The sequence below is a fragment of the Canis lupus genome, chromosome 3 (genome assembly GCF_011100685.1).
Source record: "Canis lupus familiaris isolate Mischka breed German Shepherd chromosome 3, alternate assembly UU_Cfam_GSD_1.0, whole genome shotgun sequence".
In the NCBI taxonomy this organism is placed as follows: Eukaryota; Metazoa; Chordata; class Mammalia; order Carnivora; family Canidae; genus Canis; species Canis lupus.
The window spans coordinates 42,359,364-42,386,404 of record NC_049224.1 but is presented as its reverse complement, the minus strand read 5'-3'; the positions used below and the strand labels follow the sequence as shown (position 1 = coordinate 42,386,404).

General features: G+C 43.2%; 1 protein-coding gene and 1 long non-coding RNA gene across 5 annotated transcripts in view; one reads left to right on the top strand and one right to left on the bottom strand.

Annotated features, from left to right (window-relative positions):
- IGF1R (insulin like growth factor 1 receptor) overlaps positions 1-27,041 on the bottom strand; it is a 302,025-nt gene that overhangs the window by 95,176 nt on the left and 179,808 nt on the right. The window lies entirely within an intron of this gene.
- LOC111095200 lies at positions 699-7,904 on the top strand. 2 transcript variants are annotated; one of them, XR_005356939.1, is made up of 4 exons: positions 699-1,042; positions 2,417-2,608; positions 3,660-5,950; positions 7,845-7,904. It is a non-coding gene; the product is annotated as an uncharacterized LOC111095200 (long non-coding RNA). The 2 variants fall into 2 exon arrangements; XR_005356938.1 differs by lacking the exons at positions 2,417-2,608; positions 7,845-7,904 and having other exon boundaries at positions 699-1,119; positions 3,660-4,548.

The window sequence follows — 27,041 nt, the reverse complement described above, 5'->3', positions numbered from 1 at the left end:
TCCCCGAGCCACGAATGTGGAGGGGCCACGCACGGGACTTCCTCCCTCCGGGAGCCGCCTCCTGCGGGAAAGCGGCAACCGTGCCGCGGAAGTCGGGAGGTTGGAGCCCCGTCCTCTTACAACTTTAGGACAGCTGGTTTTCCCATCAACGCTGAATTATCGCTCAGAAGCAACCAGGCGTTTGTAGCGGAATGGGGGAGCAGGGTTTACTTTTCCGCTGTAAAATGGAGCATCGACATTCGGGAAACCCGAGCCCTCCCGGTCCCGAGGGAGGCGGCGTGGCTCCGTGCAGCACTGCGGGATCGACTCCCCGACACGGAAACCACGTTCCCATGAAGAAACTTGAGCCACCGAGAGGGATGGGATGACATGATCGGAAATACATGAGAAATGCTTCCTGCATTTTTTTTTTTTTTTTTTTTTTTTTTTTTTTTTTGGCCATCGGGATTAAAGAATTAGACAGGGGTTAAAAAAAAAAAATTCTCAGGAAGCTCATGTCTTCCAAAAGCTGAACGCCACACCCGGCCGCTCCCTTCTGCAGCCACTCTTGCACGTGGTGTCCGGAGACCACGTGAGGCGGCGGCGGGCGTGGCCGGAGCAGGTCACGTGGGCGGCGGCCCCTCCCGCGCGGGCGCGCGCCTCCCGAGCCCCGCCTCCCGCGCCCCGCCTCCCGCCTGGCCGGGCCGGGGCCACCGAGCCCGTTCCGCACGCGCACGTGCTGCAACTTTAACGGTTGCGTTGCAACTTTTTCCAGCGCCGGGCTTGGGGTCCAGCAAGAGCGCTCAGATAAATGTTTCCTAGCTCGCTCTGCTCTGCCGCCAACTTTGAAACGTTCACCAAGTCACTGCAAACAACGAAAGCAGCTCAGTACTCGGAATCCTGAGTTCCGTGCAGCCACACCTTGAGGAGCCGTTTCGTGTTTCGCGTGCAACCTAATTCAGAACCATCGATTCTACCGTCCAGATTCCTACTTGGTCTGGTCAATGTTGAGTGCCCTGACCGTATCTAATGAGCCTCTACATGCGAGCCTGGGGCGTCTGAGGTTCTTCTTCCTTTCCCTAAAATAATGGTTACGTTTCAAGCTCCTAAAATTTAATTCGTGAGGAGTTACAAACATGGGTGAGGGGAAAACAACGAGGGCCACGGGAATTTAGTGTACCGACTGTGATCTTGCCTGAATGTGATGTTAAACTTACAAACGAATGAACTGTAGGATATTTTAAAATGTAGCCATTCACAGTTCTTTCGAATAGATGCGTGAGCTTTGATAAAATATTCTACTTGAGGAATATACATACTTTTTCCTCCTTCTAAGGTATAACTAAAAGGAATATTTAAAAAATCACATGGGTAGGATCACAAAGAATAAAATAACCCAATTAAAAAAAAAAGAAACCTCTAAGAATAAAGAGTAAGTTTAATCTTTCTGGTAATAAAAAAGTTCAAAATAATGATTTCTTCACACGGATCTGATTTGGGGCTGCTGAAATTTAAAGGGGGGGGGGGCGGCTCCTCCAAATTGTTTGCCTTGTCAGTAACAGTGAATATTCTAAAAGAGGGAAACAGTATCTTGAGCACTCCTTTCAATTACAGCTTTTAAGCTCAGAGATAAAATTTCATACTATTAATTAAAGTTCTTATGGTGGCCTAAGCCTTCCTAACCCATCCAAAACATTCAGGGCTGTGCTCCAGATACAGTCTTCCAACTGTGTTCTCTAGCTTAGTCCTCAAAAGCAAGAGACACTTGCAGCCAGGACCAAAACTAATGGGGACTTTTTTTGGGCAGTTGAGATCTCCTCCCCTCTATCTCACCTCCTCTGAAGGAAAATATGGCAACGACAGCTTGAATAACATTCATATTTGAGATTTCTCAGGCTTCTGCATATTTTTCTGCTTCATGTCATTCATAATTGTCCTCCCAGAAAAAGTGGAGCTGCCACTGCTATTTAAAAAGTTTTATGTCCCTCATTTTAAAAATACATAGAGTCCTCTGAGTAGAATTCCAATTACTAAGTGTAGAAAACAGAAATTGAGAAATCGCCATTTGGCAAACACTGCAGTAATGGATGTTAAAATTAGGAGGTGAAAGAATAATGAGGAACGGTATGAACAGGATAGTTAGTCTCAAGTGTCTAACCCTGCAAGATGCTTCCTAATTACAAAGGTTAAGAGCTGTAACAACAGAGGCACTTTGCAGAGACCACCTTAACAGAGTGATCAAAATTAACATCATCAGAAATGAAACATCTGGGCATCATGGAGCTCCTGATAGGATGCACTGGGAAGATACACAGTGGTCCTTCTGTTATCATCTTGCTAGAGCTGTTAAATCTTGCTATAATTCATCCCAAGCAAACACAAAGAGGAGGACTTTTTTTTTTTTTTTTTTTTTTTTTTTTTTTTTCAAAATAACCAGTCCACACTTCAAAAATGTCAAGGTGGTAGGCTACCGGGGAAGACTGAAGAAAACATCCTGGATTCAAGGGAAGTAAAGAGACAGGACAATAAATGCCAGGTGGGATCCTCTGCTGGATATAGGACCAGAAAAGGGAAGCAGTGGAAAACCAGAGGAGTCCTGTGAATCCAGTCTGGAAATCCATAGTACTGGGTCAGTGTTCATATGACAGTTTTGATAAGCCTGTGATGGTTATGTAAGCGGTTATGTTTGGGGAAGTTGGGGTGAAGGGTGCTCACCTTTTTTGTAACCTTTTTTTTTTTTTTAAGTCTGAAATGATTTCAAACTTAAAAGTTAAAAACTCCAAGTCATTAGTTCAAAAAGGAAAGGAAAGAAACTACAGCATGGTGAGCAAGTGAATGGGCTTTTGAGCTATCAGGATACATGCCAATCAATTGCAAGTAGCTCCAAAATCTCACTTTGAACAAGGGACTTTAATCTTGTGTGCTTCCCACTTGAAGTAGTGTTACTTACAAACCCTGCCCTCCCGGACAAAGGCCCCAGCAGAGTTCTGTAAATAAGGTAAACCCTTAATTTGGAGGCAAGGCAAATCTCTCTCTCTCTCTCTTTTTTAAAAATAGATGATTCCTAGAGCACTTCTGTTGCTGGAGGGTAATAAGGCTGGTAGAGGACCCTGCGTGCGTGTTGAGGGCCCTATCCATTCTGACATACTGCCTAACATTTCATTTATCTTTGAAATGTCCTCCAGTGGGGTGGAAGTAGGAAGTAAGATGGTTGAAGAATGCAAAAGGAAACAACAAAATGGACACCAGAAAACTGCATCCGACTCTCCCAGAGCCTTGTTGTAACAACTTGGCCTTTTTTGCTTGGAATGTAGTAAGAAATGTATTTTTCTGAACTGGACATACACTCTGTCATCTGCTACAGATAATATGGGCTTCGGCTTTCTTTGTGTTATGCAGAAAAGAGATCAAATTCCTTCAACAGCAAAAGCTTCACTCCATTGGCAGCAATTTCCCAGCACGGCAAGCTGAGAAACAGTTTTCTGATCCGCCACTATGTGGTAGTGAAGGCAATGAAAAGAGTTTGTCAGGGTTGCACTAAAATCTCATCTGAAAAGCTTGATCTACTTTTTTTTCCAGATACTGGTCTCAAATGAAATGATCCTCATAGGGGAATAACAGAAAATTGAGGCCAAAAACTAATGTGCGAAAGCTAACCATTTTTCCTCTGGTGTTCCCAGCATTACAGGGTGTGCAACAGAAGATGAGAAATTTGCTGTCAACCCTTGTAACTACCTGTGCCACACAGAAGCAATTAATACGGAAAGGCAAGGAGGAAGGTGCCACTGACTAAGCCCCTGCTTTACACTGAGAATGTGCTGACTGAATCGGTATAGACTCCTTTCTGCAGACAAGAGATTCACGCTCCAGGACTGATCTGACTTGTCTGAGCTCAGGCGGTAGGAGGGGGCACTCGGATGCCAGTGGGCTTCATTCCAAGATCCAGGCTCTATTATACCTCATGGCCTCCCAAATCAAAATAAAATTTGCTTACAGAGCCTGCGACAACTGAGAGGTGTCCAGTGGAGTGGAGGGTGGAAAGCTGGTATCCCCTAGAAGGAAGGACTGCTAGAGAGACCCAGGAGAACTCTTAATATAGGACAACAGAGAGGTTGTCATGCACTCCGCTTCCAGAAGAACTGGAAGTGGAGTGTTTCGAGGAGTCTCCCTAGTAGGGTCAGCATGCGCCAAGGAGAAAGACCAGGAGTGGGAGCTAAGAGCAGGGGAGAGGAGAATCATACCAAGCTGACTAAGGAAGCCTCTTTGAGCATATTTATCTCAAAGTGAAGTACTGGGGACCCTTCTAAAATTCTGTCATTACACTAGGTGCTGCGGACTGGTCTAGGACACAGAAGTGGGGACTGCATGCCTTTTGAAAATGTTTTTTGACCACTACAAGAGGCTCCCATGTGAATAAATGAGTCCTGCTCATTTAATTTCTTCCAGCAACTGTCATATTATCAGTGAGACAGAGAAACAGAGACAGAGACATGGATGCAGAGAGAGAGAAAGTAAAAGGAAAAAAAAAAAAAAAAAAGATCATTTGAAGGAAGAATACTTCTCACAGATGGATACTGCACCCTTCCAGAACTCAACTGTCCAGTGAATACATGTTTCTGGGGGTACACAGCCAAGGACCAGAAAGAAGCTAGATCTCACAGCCTATTTAGTCTTACATACAATTCTAACAAGCTTGGAAATCCATTTTAAAAGTACCCACAGCAAAGAGGAAACAGCAAATAATCACCTACAGAGGGGCTGACAGAGCTTTCTTGTCTTATGGCAGTAAGTCTATTAAACAGAAATGGGGACATAAAAATGATAAAGCCAAACCATAAGAACACAATAAACATGAGGAATCTTCAGTATAGGGCAAACTGCCTCCCACTATGCCTTGGGGCTATCACCGTACTATGCATAATACAACAATATATGTTCACTGATGTCCTCAAGTTGGCCAGAAATTATTAAATTATATTCACTAGAGGAAGAAGCCAAGAAGTACATAATTTATGTTGGAAAGATTTCTAGCATGACAGTGTGCATGACAGTGGTAATCTCCATGATCCCTACAGCTTTTATAGTATTTGTCTATTCATTCCTTCAATTGACAAATTATTGATTGAGCAGATTGGAGGGACTGCTGTGACAGGGTTCCTGCTCTCATGGAATTCACAATCTTGTTTGTACCTAAGATGCTCAAAACCCACATTTCTACCCAGATGGCTTGCACAAGTGTCTGGACTTTTGCAGTCAGTGCTATGTACTGAGTTTTCAAGAAGTTTTAACTTATTTTTTGGATTTAAGCAATAGAAATTTGCCCAAGTCTTTGATCAAACAGGAATCAAAGAGTAGTCAATACCTGAAGAACCAGTACCCATGACCAAGATTTTTGTGCAGGCAAAGCTGCATGCCTAACAATACAAGAGGCCAGCAAAACTACAATTCCTGAGTTTGCCAGTTCTTCCTCCTTATAGAGGAAATTAATTCCATACACACACACACATTATTATATTTAGGCTATGACATCCTATACCTGAATCACACTACAATTAATGTATTTAAGAATGTGACATGTATATTTTAGGTAGTGATTCCTTTTTTTTTTTTTTAAAGGAAAAGTCTTAAGTATCTTGATATTATTTTGAAAAATTTAGAGGGTCACAAAAATCTTAACTTAATCAGATAGCCTAGATAGAGTAAAATGACTTTTCATTTTCTTATTGTTTTAGGAACCAACCCTCGAGGTTCTTTCCCCTCTTGTGGGCAAACCTTAAAAACTAGAAATTTTTGTTTGTTTAAAGATTTTATATATTTATTTGAGAGACAGAGGGAGAGGAAGAGGGAGACAAAGTCCCAAGCCGACTACATGCTTAGTGGGGAGACGGACACAGTTTTCAATCTCATGACCTTGAGATGATGACCTGCACCAAAACCAAGAGTTGGATGCCTAACCGACTATACCACCCAGGTACCCATGGACATTTTTGTTTCAATGAGCTCTTTCATGTGGGAAAACATGTGACCAAAAATTTTCTCAAATGTCTGGGTGCAAAGGTTGTAGATGAAGTAGAGCATCGGAAGGCACACATTTAAAAATTTGTGTAGGGATCCCTGGGTGGCGCAGCGGTTTGGTGCCTGCCTTTGGCCCAGGGCGCGATCTTGGAGACCCGGGATCGAGTCCCACGTTGGGCTCCCTGCATGGAGCCTGCTTCTCCCTCTGCCTGTGTCTCTGCCTCTCTCTCTCTCTCTGTGACTATCATAAATAAATAAAATCTTTAAAAAAAATAAAATAAAAAAATAAAAATTTGTGTATATCTCGGTTCAAATCCTATCTCTCCTACCTACCAGGTGTGTGACAATGGACAATTTATTTTTTCCAGGCCTCCATTTGCTCAACAGTAAAACAACATTGGGAGAATCTACCCCACTAGCTATTGCAAAAACTAAATGAAATGTGCCTGACCAGTGTATAATAAACTCTCAATATGTGTGCTGCTCATTCTAATGTAGGTGAATGTGCTGAATTTTCAAACAGACTCCAATATTCATGTGCTTTGTTTCTTTCTTTTTTAAAAAAAATATTTTATTTATTCATGAGAGACACAGAGAGGCAGAGGCATAGACAGAAGGAGAAGCGGGCTTCTTGCAGAGAGCCTGATGTGGGACTTGATCCTGGGACCTGGGACCACACCTTGAGCTGAAGGCAGATGCTCAATTGCTGAGCCACCCCAGGCATCCCTGTTCATGTGCTTTGTAACTGGAATGATAGCACAGCGGGGCTCAAACTTGATGCATATCTCACATGAGTTTTTGCTTTTGCCTTGGAAGAGAGACTCACCTTCCCCTGAGGCTGGGCTTCCTAGTAAGCTGAAGTTACTAAGGAACAACAACAAAATAAAAGGGCAGAGTGAGTGCAGAAGTCTGTTCTTGAGAGGGGCTCACTTGCCATTATTTCCTTAAGAAAGGGGTGAGCTACTCCATGGCGTGTTCAAACACCTTCTAGCATAGCTGGTCCCAGATGTCAGATGAGGTTTGGAAAGAGGAAGTTTCAACATCTATTGCCTTGGCAGACACTCATGATTTGTTGAAAATAAAGCTCTGCGATGATGATGGGTTAAGATGGAGTGAGAAATTTCTCTGTGGCAGGCTCAGAGTTCAGTGCCGCACTGCTTTGCCACACTGCAGTGTGGAGAAGCGAGGGCCCCGTGAGGGCCTCGCCCATGTTTATTAACATCCTCAAAGGCAGTCTGGGCCTCCGAACCCCACCATACTCTGAGTCTTTATATCTCCATTAAATGGCTAAAAGATTGTCCTTGTGTACTTGGGTGGTTTGATGTTATTTCTAAAGTATGCAATTCATTTCAAGAGGGGAGAGGGAGGATTAAGTTGGAAATATTTTTCTATTGAGAAGAAAAATTAAATGTAAGTGGAAATGTTTTCATGAAAATGTTTTTATATTTCAACATTTCCCTGAAGCACTCTGATCTCAATATAACACAGGACTGTGCTAGATTAGAAGGAATGAAGACAAAATGAATTTAAATAAAATTGAAACTGAACAGCCAGGCTTTATTCTTCCAACCTGATGAAACAACAGAGCAGGGGGGAAAAAGAAAAAAACCACAGATGAACCAAAAGAAGAAATAAAAATAAACTGTACTAAAATTTTAAGCTTAGATGAGAGTTTCAATTTTGTTTCAAAATTTCTAAAATCTAGCCTATTTTTACAAAAGCTTTTTGAATGTCCATGAATCAACAGACACTTTTAGAACCATAAAGACCTTCTTGATTATTTTCTCTCAACCAAATAACCCACTGGTATTCTTTTTTTTTTTTTTTTAATTTTTATTTATTTATGATAGGCACACAGCGAGAGAGAGAGAGAGAGAGAGAGAGAGAGAGGCAGAGACACAGGCAGAGGGAGAAGCAGGCTCCATGCACCGGGAGCCCGACGTGGGATTCGATCCCGGGTCTCCAGGATCCTGCCCTGGGCCAAAGGCAGACGCTAAACCGCTGCACCACCCAGGGATCCCCCCACTGGTATTCAGTTATAGAAGATGACTTGCTTGTTTTATAGTTCCTAGGTTATTGGGAATAGTTAGTACTTGCCAGTAATCAAGGCTAACAGCTCAAAAGATGTGTGCAATTAGACAGCTGGTCTAACTGATTGTGTTGTGTTTTTAAAAATTTGCATGCCCCCTTTATTAGCCATAAATATAACAGAGAAAATGAAATGTGGAGGTCTTAGTTACCCTTATCAAAATAAACACGTACTTCAGGAGGAAAGAGTTTTGTCGGCTAATCTTCTGTCTAGATCTGTAGTGTCTAGTGACCACAAGCCACAAGTGGCTATTCAAATTTAAACTAATTAAAAATGACACAAAACCTGAAACTCATCTCTTTGTCCCACTAGCCACATTTCAGGTGCTCCATTGCCACATGTGGCTATGCAGCTATTTTATTGGACAGGGAAGATAAAGCACATTTCCACATCACATAAAATTCTATAAGACAGCTCTGGTCTAGATGAACAGAGCTGTGAGCCTTGGGTTTCACATTTATTTTTAAAGATGTACACAACATGGTTTACCTGAATTTGGGGGTCACTTTGGGGTAGCTCCTTTAAAACATCTTTCCACTGGCCACAACCACTTTTCCTAAGCCACTTCAATGCATGAGCCAAGGAAAACCCAATATATATTGTCTGTTCTGCATCATCTCCAGCTTATTTTCTTTTTTTCTTCTTTTAAATAGGCTCCATGCCCAATGTGGGGCCTGAACTCATGACCCTGAGATCGAGAGTCGCATGCTCCACCATTCCACCAACTAAGCCAGCCAGGTGCCCCTTCCAGCTTACTTTCAATTGTAAAACTGCTCTTTTCCCAAATAACAGAACCTCTCACTCACAATGTGAACAGGATTCCTATTGCCTATAGGGAAAGGAATTATTTGCAGGCAAAAGGACACAGTATTTTTAGATAGAAAGAGCTTCCCAAGATACATTTAAATATTAGCACATATAGCAGGTGTTAAATATTAAAACACACAGCAGGCTTCCCCCTATATGGCCATCGTCACACTTCTATTTATTTAACGTCTACATTCCCTATTCAAGTGTCAGCCTGATATGAGCAGAAAGCAAGTGTTCTGTTTGCTGCTGTACACCCATTACAAGCACAGTGCCTGGGACAAAACAGATGCTCAGATTTTTGTGGAATGATTGAATGAAACTTAAGAAGAATGGTATTTTGCTAAAGAACAGCAAACATCCTTTCGAGCCTGGATCCAATTCTTTTATATTTGGACAGCAATCCACCCTTTATTTTCAGATGCAAACTTAAAATAACTCAGCAGACTGATTCATGCAAGCATGCATGTTATAGTTCAATATCTTCCATATTCAGCAATGGCTCCTTCTAAAAGTCACAGCGAAAGGCATAGCACTAAGCATTTTACATATGCAATCTCATCTGTGCCTCACTCTGATCTCTCCTCTGCTGTGAGAAGGTGGAAATTAAGGTTTAGGGAAATTAAGTGACCTGTCCAACATCACAAAGCTAAAGACACAGAGTTGAAAAGGTTCCCTTGGTGGCAATTAGGGATCATGCCCATCATACCTGTAATTCCTGCTTGGGTCAGAAAATCTACCATGATCCTGGGCACTCTTTCAAAGGAAGTAGTGACTCTGTATCTTTGCACCCCCAGAGTTTAGCAGAGCACCTGCCCTAGAGGCATCCACGATGTTTTTTTGAACAAAGCTCAGTAGTCCTAATGGTTCAGGAGGACCCAGCATTAGGGAAAGTGTACACTAGGGTTACAGGAGGAGCACACCCCACTGCTCTCCCACAGTGACTCCAACCCCCATATAGCAGCTTCATGCTTTGACCTCTTCATGCTTCCTTCCGCAAGCTGACCAGCTGCATGGCACTGGGAGAGGCTGGCAGCAATTCGAATATTATAATTTTTCTCACTACTCAGGACCTCTACCCCTAGACCCTGGTACTTTAAAAACACACTTGATAATGGTTCAGTAAGGATCCATAGGGCCCCAGGTGTTGGTCACACAACTCAGCAGCTCAGATTTTCTTGTTTTGTCCCAATTCCCTCAAATTAGAGGTTCTAGAAGTCTGACCTATAAGTGTTCGTTTTTATTTTAAAATAAGAAGTCACTATTGACAAAGAAGCAGGTCCTGAAATTTACACATAGAAAGAGCAATTTTATTTTTCATAAGTATTACAGAGGGTTTGCTGAATGGGACCCCAAAAGAGTCTGAGTATGTCCTTATGGAAGAAGGGTAAACTACTAAGTGCCTGTGCATAACCCTCAGGGATTCTCTCACTGGTACTGTAAAGTTGGTAAAAAGTCTATCTACAGCTGATCAAAAAACAACAGTTATGATAACTCATGTTTCCTGAGTGCCTACTAGGCGCAGACTTGGTGCCAAGCACAGTTAATCCTCACATCTCCCCCAAGGGAAGGGTATTATCACCCCTTTCCACAGATGAGGAACGATGGGCTCAGAGGGCCAGTCATGTGTCAGAGGTGCCAGTATGTCTGGTTCCATAGTCCAGGGAGCCATTATATAACACTGTCTCTCCTTGGGGTTGGGAGACACACAGAGAGTAAAAGGCAAACACAAGACCATGGAGGACATGCCACATCAGGGCATCAGTGTCCCCCAAGTGGGGAGAACAGGACTCACAAGAAAAGAAGGTGAGGGCTGGGGCAGTGGGGTGGCCCCATGAGGGGCAGTCTGAAGTTGGTTCCAGAAGATGGGGTGCCCTGACCTATGTAGGGGCCACCTGGAACTGGGGAAGCCAGGTAAATCAGTCCACATGTGGCCTCCATGTAGCCACAGGAGCATGAGCAGTCTGGTGGCTGGCAGACTCACAGGTGCATGCTGGGGGGTTGCAGGGGGTTGTGGAGGCAGAAGCAGGCTAAAGTCAGATCACAAAGAGCTCAGAGCCCAGTCACGTGGGACAGAAAGGGGGGGAACCCTACCCGAGGGTGGGGATTAAAGGCATGATTTCAGGAGATTCACCAGATGATTCAAAACTTGTCTCAAGTCACTGGGGAGCTGTGGCGAACAGGTCTCTTCTGCTCCACCCCCTCCCCCGGCCCCCACTTACTTGGGCCAGGGAAAGCCACTTGGCTCCCAGACCAGCCTGCTTTGGCACTCTCCAGCAGGGAAACATGCTTTGGTTATTCAGACGTGACTTACTGGCACATAGAGGCTGTTGGCATGGAAAAATGAACAGGCTGACCTGGCCGGAAAAGAGCAGGTGACGCAGAAACCCAGTGAAAGATGAGCTGAGCATGCCATGTAGGAGGCTCACGTGAAGGGCCACCAAAGGAAGAGTCAGGAGAGGATTTTCCAGAGATAGAGGGAAAGCTGGGGCCACAGGAATCTCCAAGGGCCCAGCAGAAAGGCAGGCACACTTCTTAAGGCTTTTCTTTTAGTCCTTAAGATACCACCTAGACACCGCTAGTCCCATCCATGCAGGGGGACACTGTCATTGAGGTGAAACTGCCCCATCTAAGCTCAGGGATCAGAAGCCAGAGACCTCCCGTGTGGTGTCTTTTTGCCTTCAATCTGTTGCTTAGTTGATAACTTCACAAGCTATTAGGATGAGGCTGCCAGGAACTTCATGGCCCTGGGGCAGAACTCTGCCCCACCCTGGCCCTCTCCCTCACCTGTGATCACTTTTTGACTCAGAAGAGCCATGTTTTCTCAACTGATGAAGAGACCATTGAGCCCATTCTAAACAGTAACACCATGATAATATGTTAATTTGATCATCTTGGGAAAAAAATTCCTAGCAGGGGAGTATAAAAGGACAATTGGAGGAGGAAAAGGAGAGATGGAGATGGAAAGAGAGGGAGAAATGGGGGGGGGGGGGGGGGGAGGGGGACAGAGAAAGAGAAAGAGAGAGAGATATCCAAATCACATGCAGTGGCTAACTTGAAATAGGACATGCTTCCTGGGGCTGAGGTAGGTCTAGAAGCTGCTCTTACAAATTGGGGCCACATGTGCCATTCCTTACATTTAGGCTTGCAATGTACCTTTTCATTCCCTAGAAGCATCTCCAATGCCCCAGGGCTGATAAAGTACCCAGGCTGCAGGGCTGAGATGGGCAAAAACCTCCCATCTTTTCCCCATGGCTGCAGCTCCAGGGTATTTTCCTGCAATTACCATAAATCCAGGAGCAATGCTTTCTCTTTCTGCCACTATGATTCAGAACACGAAGGAGGCCTAACCTACACTCAGCAAACCAGAACCTTAAAATCATCATTTTTTTTTTTTGTTATTGTTGACAAGGCTTCTCATAAAATAGCCTGAACGAGCCATCTTCATAGATAACTTTTCCATTCTCTTAAAAAGAAAAACTAAAGAAGACTGGAAGTCATATGGATTAGCAGCTCCTAGAAAAGGGGATTTTTGAACCGAATGCCACATGCTGTATTTTGCCATTTTGCCTGCGCTTCCTGCTCGGAGCCTGTGTAACATAACAGAGGAGCCTCAGACACTGGAGCTGCTCCAGGCCACGCAAACTCCGCTCCGCATCTTCCAGGCAGCCCTGTCGCAAATAATTCATGTCCACTACGCCCCTATCACACAGAATACAACCACATTGTGCAGCTGGAAATGGGAAACCTGATTCAGATCTCAGAAGAAGGTACAAAAACATTTAGTCCAACACAATGCTGCCCTTATTTTGGGAGGGGAGGGGGGAGGTGTGTGTGTGTGTACATATCTCACATCTACCAGTGGGGTAAAGGATTCAAGACCCATCTTGGAAGAAAACGCAGAATTAAAATAGCATTCTATGTGTCCAAAAACAGCAACAACAACAACAAACCACCCGGTCCTTCCAGAGCTGCTTCAGTTTGGGCTGCAGCGTTCCTCACCAAATCAATGCAGCCCAGGCACGCAGTTTTTTAAAAAGGAGGCATGATCTCTGCAGAAAATGGTGCATGTTGACAAAGCATGACTTTTCCCACATGGACAAGAATAAAAGGAAAACAAGTCTCATCACAACCCTGCCTCCTTTACTCTGCAGACCAGAGGGCGGAAAAGAAAAAGGCCAGAATGAGGGCAGAGGGGTGCAGGCAACGGAGGAATGGGGGCGGCGGGGGGGACCCAAGAAGATGCTTCTGCCCTACGGGATTTTGGTAAACGGCAGCCTGTAATGGCCACTGTTGGAGAGAAGGGAAAACAGACATGGAGGGAAACGTGTTTACAACTGCAGCGGCAGCGGGCGGGAGGCGGAGGGAGGGAGGGAGGGAGGGATTCCCCGACTCTGAGCTCAGTCCGCTCCGCTCCGCTCCGCTGGGGCCCCAGGGCTGGGTAGTGCTTCGAAGCCCCCACCTCTCCTCCCCCCTCTTTATTGGGGGGGGGGCACCGCTTGTTTATGGGGAAGGTTACTCCTCCTCCGCTCTGGTGATCGCGTCCCTAATACTCCTGCTGCATCCTTGCGGGATGCCCACTTGACTGACAGCTGCTCCAGCCAGTCGCCGCCCGGGTCCCGCAGAAAGGTGGACTTTCCCAACGAGCTGATTGGACGGCGGGGAGGGCGGGCCCTCGTGATTGGCGTGCTACCCGGAGTAGAAAGTAGTAAACAACCTCGGTCCACCGCGGCGGGGAGGGCGCGGGATGCCAGCTCGCTCACCCTCGCCCGGGAGCTGGGGGCAGCACCCAAGACAAAAGGAGCCCGCGGCCGGCAGACAGACCACGAGGGGCAGCCCAGGAAAACAAACGCGAGTGGGCGTCCTTTAGAGCCCCTGGGCGAGAACTGCTGACTTGCAGCTTCACATCATTTTTTTGTTCTGTGCAAAACCGTCAAGGTTTCTCCTGCCACGATTCTTACTCCCCTTCTTTAGGTGTAGAACCTCCCTGAAGGGAGGGAGAGCCAATTTTGTTGACACCCCGTCCCCCTCTTCCTGCCCTTAAATTTCTTAGTTCTGGCTTTTTGGAACTTGATTTAAATACCTGTACTAAAAATTATTTCCTTGCAATAATATGCCGTAAATGGCAGAGGTGAATCAGGTGCCCCGTGAGACCGATTTATCGCAAGTTTCTCTCGAGCTGGCTCGCTCAGAGGTGCCCGTGTTCCGCAGCATACACACACACACACACACACACACACACACACACACATAAAAGGAAACTTGAGACGAAGGTATTGCGAGCTCTGATGAGAAGAAGCGGTTAACTTGCATTTTTCCATAGAGGGTGTAGTTCACCCGGGATACTGCAATAGAAGGTGAATTCCCCATCTGGTTTGACTTGAATCACAAACCCTTTCTCATTCTGGCCTCGCCATTCTCAGGACCATAGGGTGAAAATCTGGAGCTTCCAGCATGGAGGCACTGCTCTCAAGTGAGGCAGCTCCCTGGGCTTCCTCCAGGAGGTGCATCATCACCTCAGAGATCTACACAAACAGCCTCCCCTGAGAGAGATTCCAGGGAGGCTCCTCTGTGCTGATGGAGGACAAGGAAGGCCAAAGAAGGGGACCAGGAAGTTAGACCCAGGAGGGATCTCTATTTCACTCATTTCCCCACTGACTCTACACTGATGATAAGTCATGCTGTCACTGGTAGCCAGATAGCCAGATGGTCCAAGTTTAAAACATTAAAAAAAAAAAAAAAGATACAAAAGACTTCTTGCAGGATAGAGCTCAGGTCAAACTGGCCACTCTGGGGTGGGGGGGGGGCAGTCCTCTTCTTCACCCCAAAGCACATGATCTCCTCCAGGCTATGGTGTCTGTGTCTTCCAATCAAGCCTCACCCCCAAGTGGTCCTAAGGAAACCTCTCAGCCCTTCAAGTCACCACTCCTGTAAAAAAGCCTGCAGAACGGATTTAGTTGCCTCTGGACCTTCTGGCCTGGGCCCAGACCCCATTCATGGAGGCTCCTTCCTTTCAGGCACCCCTCCCTCCAGCCATTCTATTCTTGTCACAGTCCCTGAATCAGCCCCACACACTCTTCACTCAGATTGTTTCCTCTGCTTTCTAGGCCTTACCCCTGCCTGCCCGGGAGAGGCCACTGTTCTCCATTGCTTCCCCTGTCCCTGTAGAACTGCTCTGAAATCTGTAGCACTTATGTCAATGCCACTGAGCTTCCAGCATTATATTCTGACTCTACCTGTGGGCCTGTCCACCTCAGTAGATACTGAACTTCCTGAGGACAAGAGCTGCCTGTGTCATGTTTTGATTCATGTATCTATTGGAGATAACAGGCCCACCATAAACACAGTCCAGACTTGCCAAACATTTGCATATCAGTCCTTGTCCTCTCCCTGCACCCCCCGCCCCTGTCAGCCAATTCCTCATGTTCTCCCACTGGCTCCTTGCTAACATGTTCCCCCTAGCCCCCAGATCAGAGGCCCTTGGCAGCTCTGCCCCTGCGCATCTCTCGGAGGCTCTTTCCACAGACACAGCTTCTCTTGCTCCTGTTCTTCCTTTGCCAGTTGGATCTTTTTCTGCCTTCTCTGCTCAGCAAATTCCTTCTCTGCCTAAAAATCACTTTCTACCTTGGGCAGACCTTCCATAAGCTCTACCCCACTCCCTGATCCCCCAAGAGTATTTTGCAGAGTGAGGCCTCTATGTATCCTCTCCTCTTCTTGCCAGGACTCTAGTACCTAGTAACTCTAGTACGCAACTGGCAAGATTTTCTGGAAGAACTAGGGGAAGAAAAGCATATTCACAAAATGGTGCCCCCATGTATCTACAGAGCCAGTACATTCTGGTCTTCAGACGGACACATGCAGTGTTTCAGGCTTGTCTCTGAGACAGGGGGCCCCTCCCTGCTTTCTTCCCCAAGGATCCTCTATGTCTGAGAGTGGCTGGCTGCTTCTTGACCGTCAGGTCTCGGCTCAGATGTCACCCCACTGTGCCCACCTGCTGACCACTATCACACAGATCTGCTTAATTTCTTCATGAGATTTAACTATCATCCTTCTTATCTGATTATCCACTTGTTGGCTTTGTAGTCTTGTCTTCTCACTTCCCTGGCATACAAGCTCCAATTAGGACAGGAACTTTTCATCTACTCATCACATCTTCAGTACATCTAGAGAAATGCATGACCCATACCAGAAGTTCCAAATTAACTTTGAGCACAATAGAAGCCAACAGAGATCACTCAGAAACATACCCAGGTAAAGGGAAGAAAAGCTTTTTGGGAGGGCTTGCTTCAGTAAATACCCTCAGGCTGACACTCTGGTAAACATACAAAAGGAGGACAGGATGAAGCTCTGTGGCCTCACTTGACCCAAGGAGTTCAGGTGCCCTGAGAATCCCAGTGTCCCCTGCCTGGGACTCATGGACCTTGTTTATTTTGTTTATGCCCAGTGTAGCATGTTATGTGCATCATGCTGAATATACTCTGAAGTGGATATGGATTAATGGTGGGAAAGGGTCCACTATTATGGATGAACTTAGAACTTTCTTAAGAGTTTATTTATTTGAGAGAGAGACAACATGTGCACAAGCAGGGGAAAGGGCAGAGGGAGAAGCAGACTCCCAGCTGAGCAGGGAGCCCAATGTGGGACTTGATCCCAGGACCCTAGGACCCGAGTTGAAGGTAGATGCCCAACCGATGAGCCACACAGGCGCCTCTACTATTTTCAGTAATAAGAACTAGCTCTGCTTTAAGCCTTTTATCATCAGTTGAAATTTTCTGGTAGAAATTTTCTGTAGTTATTATTAAGTAATAACTACATAATTCAAAAATGAAAAAAAAGTATCTACAAGACACAGCATAGACTCTTCCTTCTTAGAGTCTTTGCTTTCAGTATTTGCCAGATATAAGTATTTTTATTTCTCCTTTTTTCACACAGATAATAACCTTTTGTATATACTGTTCCGCTTATTATTTTGTTCACTACTATATCATGGAGATCCCTATTTTAACAGCTAAATAATATTCCCCTGGATAAGCCCTAATTTAGTGGTTCCCAAACTTGTCTATACATTAGAATCACTTGGGGAACCTAAAAAAAAAAAACCCAATGAAATCCGTGTCCCACCTTCCAGAGACTGATTTAATTGGTTTATGGTGTGACCTGAATTTTGAAATTAAAAACAAAACAAAACAAAAAACCCAGATGATTCCAATGAGCACTCAAGTTTGGGAGCTATTGCCCTCAGTTATGTTTACTTACTGATGGATATTTGGGTTACTTCCCATCTTTTGCCATATCAAACAATGCTATCATGAATCATTTCATACAATTGCCATTTTGTATGTGTGCAAGTATTACCTGTTGGGTAAATTCACTCCCTAAAGTTCCAAGTCAGAGGATGGGTGTGTGTGTGTGTGTGTGTGTGTGTGTGTTTGTGTATGTGTGTTTATCTTGAGAGATACTGTCAAATACCCCTCCATAGATGTGGTTCCATTTTGTAACCCTCCCAGCAACTTGAGGTTGTTTTCCCAAAGGTTTGCCATCAGAATGTGTTATCAAACAATTTGGGTTTTTAAAATTTCTTCCAACATGAGAGGTATAAAACTGTATCTCCATGTAGTTTTAATTTGTTTCTTTTACAAGTGAGATTAACATTTTTTTCACATGTTTAATATGTACGTGTATTTCCTTTTCTGTGAATTATCTGCTCATTGATTCACCTACAAATCCTCTGGAATTGTGAGTCTTTTCCTTATCAATTTCTAGGAGCTATGTTGTGTATGTGTGTGTCTATGTGTGTGTTAGTAAGTAGGAAGATTTGCTTTTTGTCAGTGACAGAAGTTGCCATGTATCTTTCCCAGTTTGTCATTTTATCTTTGTGATTTTTGGCTATGCAGAAGTTTTTTGTTTTTTCCTTTTTTTAAAAAAATAATGTAGTCAATTCTTATGAATATTCTCTTTTCTGGCTTCTGGATTATGTGCTGCAACCAAAATGGCCTTCCCTGACCCAGTGTTATAAATTCCCGATGTTCTTTTAGCACTTTCATAGTTTTGTTGTTTACATTTTCACCTTGGATCCATTTGGAGTTTAACCTGGTGCATATGGTATGATGGATGGACCCAACCTGATTTCTTTTCCAAATGGTTACCCATACCCCAATGCTAGTAAGTGAACCATTTATCTTTATCCTACTGATTTCAGAGGCTACCTTTATCAAATACTAAATTTCCATATGTACTTACATTTATATTTGGACTATCTATTCTGTTCCATTGGCCTCTCTCTTCATGCCCCAGCACCTCACTATTTTAATTAAGACTCTATGGACTATTTCAATATCTGATAAGGCTGGGGCTCCCCATTGTTCTATAATTTTCTTGGCTATCATGGTTTTTTCATGATAACTTTAGAAATAGCCTAGTTGAAAAAGAAAAGAAAACCCTAATGGTATTTGGATTAAATTTATAAATTCACTTATGAAGAACCAACATCTTCATAACGTTGACTATTTACGTTTAAAAATATGGTATGTCTTTTTGTTTACTCAATTTGTTTTTTATATTTTTTAATAGCCGTAAATTTTCTTGTTAATTCTTATGCACTTTGTTTTCAATGGAAATAGAGTCTTTTCTTCTTTAATTTCTAGCAAGTCACTTGCCTATTGTAGGGTTGTATTATGGCCAAACTGTGTTGTTTTTAGCAGAGGACATTCTATTCTGTGCCTTTAGAAAAATACAATGGGAATATTCTTAACAATATGTAGAGAACAGGTTTCTAGTCCACCACTGAAGTAACCCATTTTGAGTTGGCAATTACAAAACAAGCAAGTCAACTGGTGTGGGGTGTATTGCTGGAGTGACCAAGGCAGGACTCTGGCAAAGAGAAGATGGTATTCCTTAAACTTTGGATCCAATAGATTCAGAGGGGCTAAGGAAAATAAGCAGAAAAAAAATTAAGGACTGATCTAACAATCATGAATAGCTGATTTGATGCCTTCCTGAAAGCCTGAAGTTATCTTGGTGATACTGTCACACATCAGCAGTGCCTATATTGAAACTAAAATCCAAGATTGACATTTGAGTGGGCACAGGTAAATTGTGGGGAATGAATGGGCTCTACCTCCCATGAGGTGATTACCACAGGCTGTTGGTAGTTTACAAGTCAAGAAATAATTTCCTTTCCCATAGCCATATGTTTTCAAGAGATGTCCCTTTAAAAATAATCAAATTCTCCCCCCAAACATATTTTTTCAAATCTAGTAGAAGTCCTGACTTTAAACATCAGGGCTGTGTGGGCACATGGTCAGATCCTCTCTCAGGCAGCTGCACAGTGTCACTAGCTGACAGCCTCTGGCTGCTGGCTTTTCTAGGGTCCACTTCAGCTTCTGGCCAGGGTCATGCTCTTCTTAGGGCAGCCCCTAGCCAGTAACTGAGCATGACAGTGGTCCTAGGGCCTAGTTATATCCATCCCACAGGGACTCTTCAATGGGCCCTTTTCTCTGAGCTCCTTGAGGGCTTGCAGAACTTCCGTTGGATCGGAATCCTGGTCAGGTGTCTCCTCGCCTTTGGCACACATCCATCATCTTCTCCTCCTCTCTTCCTTTTGCAATGTTGCTCTTTAGTAAATCCTGTGCATTTATAACTTCACCTCCAAGTCTGTAGGAAAATGCAACCTGTAATGATGGTGCTTAGGAAGTGTGGGGTGGGGGGAATAAAAATCCTCACATGATTTAGGACCAGACAATTCTAGGAGCAGAAATAGAAAGGCTTCAAATCAAATGTCTCAAATAAATGCACCTCAAAGGTTAGCATCATCAAATTTTAGAAATCAACTTTCTATGGCTATATGTGAGTGTTTACTGCATGCTGGACAGTTACATAGTTTGGCTTAATTTATCCTCACAGCCATCTTGGGCAACAGGTATAATCATTTCTATTTTACAGATAAGGAGCACCTGATGCAAATAAGCAGAACTCAGATTCAAATGCAGCCAGGCCTGTTCTGTTACAATGCTTTTCTTTTCCTGATAGTAGTACACTGTCCAACACTCTTAGTTTATCAACACAGTGTCATGGAGCTGATGTAGTTTGGAGCTGGCATGGCTAGGTGCTTCTGTACCTATCCTTAGATACCGCCTTATAAACAATGGGCTGTTGTGTCTTTGTATTTTTTTTTATTTTTGAAAAAGATTTTATTTATCTGAGAGAGAGAGAGCGCGCATAAACAGGAGGAAGGAGAGGGAGAAGCAGACCTCCCAATGCCGAGCAGGGAGCTCGATGCAGGGCTCCATCCTGGAATCTGGGCATTATGACCTGAGCTGTAGGCAGATGCCTGCCACCTAGGCACCCTTGTTATGACTCTGTCAGATGAGCAAATATAATAATTGGTAGTCTAGGACCATATTCCTAGGTCAAGGCTGTACTTGGTTAATGCCAAGCCAAAAACAGAGCATTCATAAATCTATTTAAACATTTCCTGAGAAAGTGTTTTGGAATTTTCCTGGATTGCATTGATTAATTACTGTTAAAAATAAATCTTGGGTGGGGGGCTAAGGTGGTTCTCCCATGGCTTTCAAACACTGTTTTAAGGCAGCATAAGAGAAGCAGTACTGCTGTTGCTAGAGCAGGTCTCTGAGTCCAGCAGTAAAGACCACTTTCTTCTCCACACAGAGACCTCTGAGAAGCCCTCGCTGTGTGACCCAGAGGCTGGGCAGCACCTCTGGTATCACCCCTATGGTAGCACTGAAGAAATCAATCAACAGGCCAGCCCAAAGTCAGCCACTTGTTAATGGTGCTACTGGGAATAGATCCTAACTTTTTCTGTCCTTAAATGCCTTCAACTGTGGTTTGTTATAGGCACAAAAGTAAAGATTATGCTTAACTACCTTACCCTTCAATTCTCTCCTACCTCATTTATTATTTAGTAAAGCTGCACCGTTGTGCCTTTACACTGGCCACTGCCCAAGGAAGCATGAACGCATCAGTAATGCCTTGATAACTTTATCAGCTAGCAGAAACACCAAGGAATTAGTGGAGGATGTTAAAGCTGCTGAACAACACAAATTACAAATGGATCGTCAGCACATGTACTCATTCTGCTTTTTATGCATGGTTTATGGGACTGGTGTAACTTTAAATTTTTATAAGCCATTTGAAAGAGCACACTTTGATATTAATGTCAATGAGGTCGTGGGGGAGAGAAGTATATATAATCAAAGAAAAGTTTCTTTGGTTGATATCAGAGAAGCTACAGAAAAATTAGCAATACCTCTTTTAGAAAAAACAATGGGATCCCTGAGTGGCTCAGTGGTTTAGTACCTGCCTTCCACCCAGGGCGTGATCCCGTGATCCTGCGATCAAGTCCCACAACCGGCTCCCTGCAGGGAGCCTGTTTCTCCCTCTGCCTGTGTCTCTGCCTCTCTCTCTTTCTCTGTGTGTATCTCTCATGAATAAATAAATAAATAAATCTAAAAAAAAAAAAAAGAAAAAACAAGATTAAAAGGGAACAGCCACTGATAATAGTCACGTGACAACTGAAGAAAAATATGAAAAAAAAAGAAAAACAAGGCAACACAAAGACGTTGTGAAATTGTGAGCCTTAATCAAGCTCATACCTCTAAACTTTTATTTTGTAAAGCTGCCAAATCAATTTTATAGTACAAAAATGTCATCAGTTAGGGGACATTTAATATTCACTGTATCTACTAGGAGAGAAAAAAAATCTTAAAAGCTTTTAAAAATACTACTTTGGATTACTTATGGGCAAACAAGATTTAGAGCATTAATAACTGTAATTTCCCCACCAAGATCACTAGGTGAGGTGTTCAGAAACTGATGGAGGTAAGTGATGACTCAGCTGGAATAGAAGAACAGTGAGTTGCCAATCAATTGCAAATAGAGTGCTTTGCAGGCTCATCTCAACTGGCAAGAAAGTCTGCACATCAAAAAGACAGACAAAGTCAGGGGTAGGGAAAGAGAAGATACAGGGATGGAGTGTAGACAGACAGACTGACTCTATTTCCATATTGCACATACACACAAAGCTCCTCAATGGTTATCACACCAGCCCTGATGCTAAATCAAGGAGAAAAAATAAAGTCCTAGGCACAATTTACAAGGAGATTCAGAATGTGTACTCTGTTCCTAACACACTGAGAAAGTATCAGGAGTATATGTATTATGCTTCTCTCTACTCTCAGAGCCCCTTTTGTATATAAGATATAAGGAGAGTTGGCCAAGTGTTGAGCACTGCCTAGGTCCTTTCCAGGTTGAGGAGGCAAAAATATTCCTGGTAACTTTACCTTAAATGAGGGGATGGCTATGTTAATAGGCTTAATTGTGGATCATTTCCCAATGTATACACCTAACAAAACATCAACTTGTACCTCTTGGGAAGGTGGTCCTTTTATTTGTCAATTATACCTCAATAAAGCTGAGTGGGGGGAAGCCCAGCCCTCCCATGAAATCCTTTAATGAATCCACATGTGGTATGTGGAGAGTGTCTGGAGGGGGCCTGATAATGTCCTCAAGTTTCTCCGCTTATCTCAGAGGGCTGGCTGTAGAATCACTAATATTTTAAACAATGCAAATGTAATTATAGCTGGAGTACATTCTCTACAAAAGGAAGAAAAGATTGGCATTTAGAAGCTTCATTAAACTTTTGGCCTTTTCAAGGCTAAATGAATCTTAGGGAAGAAATAAAAAGTTCCCATTGATTGATTTCAAAACAGATTTCTTGCAATTAACAGATCTAGATCTACGAAAAAAGGAGCATTAATAGTAATTTCAATAATTTCTCACTCTCTCTCCAGATATTTGAAGAAAAGTGTATATCTCTTTCTCTATAGAATATATTACATATATTACTCAGCAAAGCTTAATTTTTTATTTTCTAATATGAAGGAAATGTTAGTTACATGTGCACAAGTGTGACTAGATAAAGTAACTTATTTACAGATGAGCATGCCTACTGGAAGATTTGGGGAAAATGTGTTCATCTATATTGACATGCCCCCCACCCCAATTACTATTTGGGGGGGGGTCAGCAGAAGAGTTATAAGAGCACCTTTGGAGGACATTAAAATGCTCAGCACTTAGAATATTCCTTTTCTCCTGCTTCTTATCCCAACATATACATTGGGATGAATTGTTTAAAAGATGTAACTAAATTATCATATTCTCTTCATCTTCCAAATTTACTTAGACTTGCTATCCTGCTCTATCTCTGGAATTTCCTTTGCTTTTCCTTTTGTCAGTAAACTAAATAACTTCTCCTCCCACATGCATAAAAGCATTAATTTATAAAACACATAGCCATATGTCATATCTCATGTAATTCTATTTTACATTTCACCGCCACCCAGACTTATCTAACATGAACAAATAGATATTATTTACTGTAGTCAGAATGAGAATTATCTAATGCCACTTACATAGCCATAAATTGATTTTTGATTAATGTTTAAGCAAAAAGCAAACAAGCCCATCTGCTCTGAAAACAAACAAACAAAAGGAAGCAGCAGAGAACACAGTTCACAGGAATTTCTTCGATATTAGTATGTTTCAGCTGCTGGTGAGAATGTTTCCCCCCCCCCCCCCCGTTGCTATTATGAAAATGTACTGATGACAAGAATATAATTCTGTATCTAGATGGAGTTTCTCCTCTAGCAACTGTTCATTTAATAGACTATTATTTATGGTAAGATAAAAACCAATCCCACTCTGAAGAAAGCCCAGAAGACATGTAACCGGCAGTGAATTTCTTCTAGACCACTCACCAGTAGCAAAGGAAAAATACACTTTTCTTTGGTAGGAACTGCTCTCTGTGGCCAAGTTAAGAATGAAGACAAGTGAGGTATCCCATCTACACAGGGAAAAGCGAGTGCCGGAGGAGGAAGACTTAAAAATATTTTAAACTGTCGACAGAGTACATGTGGGATGGGATTGGCAAGCAACCAAGAATTGGCAAGCCTCTGAAACCAACGGGAAATAAAGAAAAACAAGAAAAATCCTCCGTCCTATTTACTTCTGTAATCTCCAGGGCACACTGGGTATCTGGTGCACAGCACAGCGCACCCTAGTATAGCCTGATGGACAACTCTACTCCACTTAAAGAGAATTTACCCTACTTCGACTACAGAGATAAGAACACATCCTGCCACATGGGGTGGGAGATTCACTAATACCAATGAAGTGTCAATATTCTTATTTTTTTGGGGGGGGAGGGAAGATGTGCAAAAAAGACTATCTCTAGTGATTAGATTTTGAACACAAACAGCAGGTAGGTGTCTGGAAATGGGACACAGCTGGTTACAGGATGAAGGATTGGTAGAGAGTTTTCTCAGCAACCAAAATGACACAAGAACACACATGCAGGGAGCCAGTGGAAGACACACCGTACTGCTGCAGGAAGGAGAAATTCGACTTGCAACTTTCCTGATTAAATCCTAAATCTAATAACCAAAAGAAAACTTTAAATCCCATTCACCATGCTATATAGAGACAACAGCATAGAGACAAAAGAGCACAATTGATTTTCTGTAGATTTTCTACAAATGTTTACTCACAGATTAAGACAGATACCGTTAAAGTGAACAAGTCATTTTATAACTGTATTTCAGCTTTGGAAATCTCAGGCTCACAGCTGAATGCTTGCACAAATCCTATCACACCTCCATAAAAATGACTCCATTACAGGGTTTTGTTCTAAGAGTTCAAGATTGTTCTTTAAAGAGCTACACACACACACACACACACAGCCCTGTTTTTGCTTTCAAAGGACAGTTCTGATTTTGGCTTCAGAAAAATAAGTACATGACTGCTCTAAACTGGAGAGAGAGAAACCTCAAAGATTGTTAACATATCAATTACATCAACCTTTTTAAATTACAACTCTGCATTTCATTCTTCTCCCTGCAAAATGAGTACCTTAAGTTTAGAGCACCAGGTAAACAAAACCTTTCACTGTCCTCCTTTTCCAAAGTTTGTTTTTATAAACATTCCCCTGTCCCCCAAATCAAACTAGAGCAACACAATGGTCCCATTGTTGAGCACGGCCTTGACCTCTACAGGACAATAGATTGTTTTTTCTCTTAGCCCACTCAAAGTGAAATTAGTTTTAATAAGGAAGCCTCTTCCTTATTAAAGGATGTGAAAGAGTAAAAATACATTTAAGAAATAAAGGTACATAGCATAGATTTCTAAGCTTAGGTTGTTCGAAAATGTGGGTACTTGGCTTCCTAGGAAAGCAAGTCACCTACTTCTGCTTCTCTTCGGGACAGAGATTAAGGTGTCTGTTCTGAAATTTTCTAAGGAGGCCATTTTGGGTATCATAAAGGGAACGTTCTAGTCAGGAAAAAAAACAAAACACACAGAAAATTGCTTCTAAAGGAGTCACAGGAAGGAGTTTATCTAGAAGGAAGACGCCCGGAGTCACCCCTTTTTACAAAGACAGAAAGAACAACACTTCTTCTTAGGAAGTCAATAGTACAGAAGCAAAGAAGCTAGGAGGTCAGTGGAAAAGCTCCCTTTCCAGAACCTTTGAGGAGTGGATGAACTTCTCTTTAAACGTATAAGCACAGCATGGTAGCAGCCCCCACGTGGTCTAGGAACCCAGCCCTGTAGGAGCGGACGATCAGAAGGAACCATGCAGCTTCTCAATGCACTTCTCAAAGACTTCCATAAATTTGTGTCTCTATTCTGAAGACTCTCAATCTGCAGAGGACTGGTTAAACACAGAGTAACCAGTGAAGATCTAGCAACTTCGAACTCCTCCCAGATGGGATACGGGTAAACACAAGATTTGAGGAATAGCTTTCTTGGTAGCCTATAGAAATGCACTTAGTAACTTAATTGTGATGGTAAGACTGATTTTCAACACACACACACACACTTAAAAAAAACCTACTGGTAAAGCCAGGTCCCTTCAGTACATCTCCTACTTTCTTTCTTTTTTTTTTCCTAAAGGTTACAAGTTACTCACTTTTTTCACTGGTGTAGATGATACCAGAGGAAATATGACACTATAAAAAGCTTATTTTGCTACCACAGAAAACATTTTAAGCAGTCGGGCTTGATAACAGCACACACTGTGTCTTTCATCAAGGAGGACTCTCACATCGCCTGCTTTGGGTTCGCTAAACACCCCTCTCTGGAATGCCCCTGCTGGGCGGGGTGGGGGCTGCAGGGGATTCCTGGAAGCAATGCCTGCCTCAACAATGCTAGCAGGAACTTCCAAGGACAGAAAAGAAAGCAACATGCAATTAAAACTACAAGGGGAGTGATTTACGGAGGCAAGGTTCATCAAAAGGGCCATGTCGCAGTTTGGTAGCATAGCTGAGTTTTCAGGAGGAACCTGAAAAAAAGAGCTACCTGCAAGATAAATAATATGGTAAAAAAGTCTGGATTGTGCCTTTTAAAAAGATTACAGATACAATGATAGCAGGCAATTGATTTCCCTTCTAAAGTGAAATGACCCAAGGACCATTTGAGCAAACATACCCACTCACTTGATGATGTGACAAATACCCCACACCCAAGGGGGAGCTGGGAACATGGAAAGAGAGGCAAGCACCACTCCAAAGGGTGGAGGATGGCTCTGCAGAAGCAGGGGTTTGTAGAGATATTCTTCTGGACGCCTCTCCCAGCACCCAGCAGCACCAAAGTGCTGGTTAAGAGATAGCTGTTTAGTGAATGGATGAGCCAGGGGGTCCTCCAAACTGTCACTGATGGAGGTGAAGTAGACTCAAGGGCTGTTGTAGCTCACCTACCACTACCATCCCCATCATTCGTGGCACTGCTCTCAATCTACAAAGAGGGGGAACACAATCTCATGACAAAGAAGGGCTGTTTATCTCACTGAACATTTCTTCTCCTTCTACACAAAGCTAGTACACTATCTGAAGTCTGAGCAGTCAGACCCTAATATTTTCCTGTCTGAGACATATAGAGCTGAGATACCATTTCCAGCCTTCTGAACCACCCAGCCAGATTCAGTGTGAGTTGGGCGTGGGGAGGACTTCTAACAAGAGTGGGTAGAGAATAGGGTCTAAGAGTACATATGCTGGAGCCAGACTGCTTGGGTTCAATTCCCAGGTCGGCTACTTACTGGTTGTGTTTCCTTGGTTAAGTTATTTACCTTCTCTGTACCTCTGTA